This window comes from Hesperophylax consimilis, chromosome 31, assembly GCF_061612785.1.
Source record: "Hesperophylax consimilis isolate HC1 chromosome 31, BYU_Hcon_1.0, whole genome shotgun sequence".
Taxonomy (NCBI): Eukaryota; Metazoa; Arthropoda; class Insecta; order Trichoptera; family Limnephilidae; genus Hesperophylax; species Hesperophylax consimilis.
This window is the reverse complement of record NC_142866.1, coordinates 11,279,764-11,285,763: the sequence shown is the minus strand read 5'-3', so window position 1 is coordinate 11,285,763 and position 6,000 is coordinate 11,279,764. Positions and strand designations below refer to the sequence as shown.

General features: G+C 32.7%; 1 long non-coding RNA gene across 3 annotated transcripts in view; it reads left to right on the top strand.

The window, feature by feature from the left end:
- Positions 1-1,289: 1,289 nt before the first annotated feature.
- Positions 1,290-6,000, top strand: part of LOC149409453 (uncharacterized) — a 49,592-nt gene continuing 44,881 nt past the window's right edge. For all 3 annotated transcript variants that reach the window (XR_016305193.1, XR_016305192.1, XR_016305191.1), the window contains exons 1-3: positions 1,290-2,053; positions 3,223-3,370; positions 4,611-4,758. This is a non-coding gene — a long non-coding RNA (uncharacterized LOC149409453). The remainder of the gene's footprint in view (positions 2,054-3,222; positions 3,371-4,610; positions 4,759-6,000) is intronic.

The following is a 6,000-nucleotide window of genomic DNA, read 5'->3' as shown; positions in this document are numbered from 1 at the left end:
CTGATTTTAACTTTTCTTGTGCCTAACTTCAAATAAAACTACACCCAGAACACGAAAATGGTTTCTAATGATTTCTGCAGCACGTAGTCTGGCACTAGAATTTGCATTTCAAACCTGAGAATGGTTTTCTTTGAAATGCGTCTAGAGATCGATTCACAACTTTAATTTTTTACATTCTGAAAACAAAACTGGTTTAAGTTAAAAGTGAATTCTTGTGCAATTCCCCAACTTTAATTAAAACTACACTCAGAACGCGAAAATGGTTTCCTCCGGTTTGTGCAGAACAACTAACTTCAAACACAAAAATGGCTTCGATCTAAAATTTGTCTGCCGATGAATCCACAATTCTAATTTTATCTGTGAGTGAGTCCCTGTTTAATTAGCATTACACTTATAATTTCTTAAAACACATTTGATAAAATTAAAAGAGGAAGTTGGATCGCTTATTTATTTATATCTAAAGTGCATTATATATGGTAGAATGGTTAATGTATGCATTCCTGTAACATGGATGCGTGGGTGCACAAGTAAGTATTCGTAAACTATATTATACTTTTCTAGGTTTTGAAATAATGTCTCAAAAATGTATCTGAAACACCGTGAAAGAAAACCGTTCTGGCGTCTGAAAGATTTTTCATGCCCTTATTAAATTTTAAGGCAAGGGTTACAGCATGTAAGTAGGTTAGATACAAAACTAAATTATGTTTGATGAAAAATTGAAAATTTTGATTCGGTCAGATATAAAAACCCAAAATAATCTCCATTTTAAAAGATTGAAGATATTCAATGAACTACCGACGGATGAGTTTCGTAGGTAGTGCCTAAATGCTAGAATGAGTAAGTTTTAAATGTAGTGTAAATTAAAAAAAAATCCTACTCTCCTTTCCTACCTTAAACTTGACAGGTAAAAAAAAACTTTTACATACATGGTGTTTTTTTATGAAAAAACAATACTCATAAAAAAATTACAATGCTAATTGTTTTTAGTAGATGATATTAACATCTAAATGAAAAGCTTAACAGGAAAACATGGTTTATTAATCATTCAAAATAATACGTTTTTAAAAAAGCATGGATTTTTAAGCTTGAAACGTTGCTTTATTTTTGAGTTATGGCATCACTGACTAACTGTCAAATAAAGTTTTGACAACTTGCTTAATTGCCCAATTGTCATCGTTGTCTACAAACATTAGTTCTACTTTATCAACAAGTTCGGCCAAAATTCTAAATTCTAAGTCTAAGGCTCCTATGTGAGTGGTTTATTGGTGGCTCCTACGTCGGGTGGGGTGACGAAGGCACGATTGTCTTCAAAAAAGCCTTCAAAAAGGTTCCTGCGGCATACGTTGGGATAGGTCGTGTTCTTCCTGCGCATGTTCAGTGAATTTCGGCGCATAATGCAGCTAATGCATTTTATTAATAGACACTATTTCGAGTGCATTATAATACTTATCGATTATCGCAGGCTATTTCTCAAATGAACAACGTTAATTTTACTAACTTAGATTCAATTAGATTGTGAATACCTCTTTGCTCAGAGAAATCCATAATGACATACACTTTTCAATTTAACTATAATTTAATTATACATTTTTTTATATGTAAACAAATTATGTGATTTCAAGCTAGTGAGTGAAAATATTTAATATAATGACGTGTGCAGTTTTAAAATTTAAATAACTTTAAATAAAGTATTTAAAAATGAACATAACCCTAATATTTGTTGAATTTTCATTCAACAGAAAAATAAACATCATGGGTATGTGCATGAAACTGAGATTTCCAAAGATTTTGTTGAATTAGAAAATTACTGCCTAGCTAGGTAGGACAGCATAGAAGATGTACACTTCTTCGGAGTGCTCTTTGAAGTATGTTGGCGACCATCTTGACAAACTTCTCCTGTTCCTCAGCCGACCGGAGGAACGGGAAAAACTGCACCTCTACACATTGAAAACCGTTCCACTGATGATTATTCTTCTGAGACCGAAAGGCAAAATCGAGACTGATGTAAAGTTCTTAAGTGGTTCCTAGAAGAAATTTTCTGATTAATATTTTGGTAAAGTATGATATGTTTATTTTTTAATTTTATTTATTTTTATCATCTTATTCATCAGGCGGATAATTCTTGTCTTCTAAAGAATTGAAGCATTTCATGGGTTTAACGATACTTGGTCATATCGTCAGCTTGATTCGTAGAAAGCGTAACTACCATTTGTCAAATTTTACAGGAGGCGCAATAAACTTTGTAGTGAAAAAAATTAAAGACAGGTTATTTATGTTCAGAACATAGCATATTTTTCTGCATTTATTTTCAATCAATTAACATTTGTAATTTAACCTTTAAGGTTTAAAAATATATTTACCAACATGTCCCAATGACATGGTGAAATTTCGTGGAATTTCGGAATGCTCCCGAGGTATCTAAAATGTGCCACACATTCCAAATTTTTTTGGTTATCGTTAAAAAAAATACCACTTTTGAAACTAGATAAACAATGTAAAATTATCTTTGAAATGTTTGTATTTGAAATAAACATTGACATTCATAAAAATAAATTTTTAATATGAAACATGAAAATGTTAACAAAAAAACTTACTGGGACATTTTGACTCGGAACGTCCATAATTTAGAAAGAATTCGATATTCATAAAACACATTGTTTTATGTAGGTAATTAATAAGAAAACTATCACTTCACTTTTTTACACTGTCCATACAATAAAAAAATATAAATAATTTTCAACTGCCTATGAAAAAATCCGTGCATTTGTAGTCATACAATTTGGACATTTTTATTTATTTTATCGATGTAATAATTTATAAATATTTGATACAAACTGTGAAGAATAATTATTTATCTTTCCAATGACGAACAAATCACATATCTACACATTATAGAAAAAAGATAAAAAATATGTGCATAATGTATGGACGCTCCGGTCAGATCTGTCCTTCAGAGGCTCTAATGGAAAATGATGTTTGTGGCTAGTAATGTCCTTTCGAGGCTTGCTTTCTATATTAAAACTGAGTTAGAAAGTTTACTTAATTCTGCAAAATAGTGCCATGGACATTTGTAAACCTTTTACAAAGTCCCGATTGTAGTATTGTGAATGAGTGAACAAACTCCAATCTACAATTAACATGATTACTGTATGCAAACCCCTAACTCACTACATAAAGCGTGCTGTTCCCATTGAGTGATAGTGACCTTTAACATGGTTTTAGGCCGCCTCGCTGAAGGCAGTGTGACTGCTCAACCTCATCTCAGATTCCGACAGAAGAAAGGAAGATTGCATCTGCGATACCTCAGCCAGATACACGGAAGTTATGCTGGGACCTAAACATTCTCGAATATTCCTTGTGAAAGCAATGCGTGAGTTCATTTTACATATTATAATAATAAATAATTCAATATGTCAGCTATCTTATACTAACATTTAAATGTTCCTAACATTCCTTATTTAGCATTTGTTGTAAACTAACTAACTTAATAATCATACTAGAGGTATGCAGAAAGGAAAACCACCATACAACTCTGGATTGGCACACACTACTTGCTACATTTGCATTCATACATCATCTCATTCTGTTATTCTGATTCTTGACATGGCTGAACAATTAGGTTCACTTAGGATTGGTTGTTTGAACAATTCATCAAATTTCAACACTCATTTTCAAGTTCTGCGAAAGATTTTTTCAGGTTCTTTTTTATTTCAGTTCTGTCAAGCAACTAGCCTATAATGATATAATAACAGAACTTGAATACGAGTTTCACAGAACCCGAAAATGAACGTTGAAATTTGATGTATTTTTCAAATTCTCCAGAAATGGAAAGTCATTTGAAAAAATATGTGTGACTTATCTTTATTTGCATTTTGGTAAATGCCCATATAATATAATTTTTTTACAATCGATTATTCATCCAATTACAGCACAATCTTCTCATTCTGACACTCTTAACATTTAGGAAGATAATTATACAAAAAAGGTCTTAAGGTTATTTAAGAGGATTCAAATACATCCACTGTTGCAGAAGTTTCATTCTACAGCACCATTCCTTGTGTCATGCTATGCTGTGCTAGAACATCTGTTTTGCCAGTGGTACCACCACTCGTATAATCAAGTCGTAGCGACCACTATATCTGAATAGCATTCAAAGAGGAATGGACTATCAATAGAATTGTGAATTATATTTATACAAATTATTAAAAGATTTAATAATTATTTATCTTTCCAATGACGAACAAATCACATATCTACACATTATAGAAAAAATATAAAAAATATGTGCATAATGTATGGACGCTCCGGTCAGATCTGTCCTTCAGAGGCTCTAATGGAAAATGATGTTTGTGGCTAGTAATGTCCTTTCGAGGCCTGCTTTCTATATTAAAACGGAGTTAGAAAGTTTACTTAATTCTGCAAATTAGTGCCATGGACATTTGTAAACCTTTTACAAAGTCCCGATTGTAGTATTGTGAATGAGTGAACAAACTCCAATTAATATGATTACTGTCTCTACAATTAACATGATTACTGTATGCAAACCCCTAACTCACTACATAATGCGTGCTGTTCCCATTCAGTGATTGTGATCTTTAACATGGTTTTAGGCCGCCTCGCTGAAGGCAGTGTGACTGCTCAACCTCATCTCAGATTCCGACAGAAGAAAGGAAGATTGCATCTGCGATACCTCAGCCAGATACACGGAAGTTATGCTGGGACCTAAACATTCTCGAATATTCCTGGAGAAAGCAATGCGTGAGTTCATATTACATACAGGGTTTTCCAATAAGAGGTGTTATTTTGATATTCAATCGTAAAAGATCAATGGTTTCGTTGCTTGTGTGGCACGTAGCGCCGTCTTGTTGAAAGTAAACGTTGTCCAGATCAATACCATCCAATTCCGGCCATAAAAAATCATTAATCATCTCTCAATAGCGCAATCCATTCACCGTAACTGTTGCTCCAGCCTCATTTTCGAAAAAGTAAGGTCAATTGACTCCGCCGGACCATAAACCGCATCAAACAGTCACACATTGAGGAAAGAGAGGCTTTTCAACAATAACTCTTGAGTTTTTCGAGCCCCAGATGCGACAATTTTGCTTGTTGACGAAGCCACCGAGGTGGAAACGGGCCTCATCACTCAAGATGATTTGCATTTGATTCACTCAAGTGAATTTTAATAATTTCAATACGTTGTTGAAGCGTGTATCGTACCATTTTTATTAATGGCGCAGTTTCTACTTGTCAAATGTCAAAAAATGACAGCCTCAAAAGTAACATCTACCGAAATAGCGGGTTATTCAAAATAACATCTCTTATTGAAAAACCCTATATTATAATAATAAATAATACAATATGTCAGCTATCTTATACTAACATTTAAATGTTCCTAACATTCCTTATTTAGCATTTGTTGTAAACTAACTAACTTAATAATCATACTAGAGGTATGCAGAAAGGAAAACCACCAAACAACTCTGGATTGGCACACACTACTTGCTACATTTGCATTCATACATGATCTCATTCTGTTATTCTGATTCTTGACATGGCTGAACAATTAGGTTCACTTAGGATTGGTTGTTTGAACAATTCATCAAATTTAAAAACTCATTTTCAAGATTTTTTCAAGTTCTTTTTTTATTTCAGTTCTGTCAAGTAACTAGCCTATAATGATATAATAACAGAACGTGAATATGAGTTTCACAGAACCCGAAAATGAACGTTGAAATTTGATGTATTTTTCAAATTCTCCAGAAATGGAAAGTCATTTGAAAAAATATGTGTGACTAATCTTTATTTGCATTTTGGTAAATGCCCATATAATATAATTTTTTATTATTTTACAATCGATTATTCATCCAATTACAGCACAATCCTCTCATTCTGACACTTTTAACATCTAGTAAGATAATTATACAAAAAAAGTCTTAAGGTTATTTAAGAGGATTCAAATACATCCACTGTTGCAGAAGTTTCATTCTACAGCACCATTCC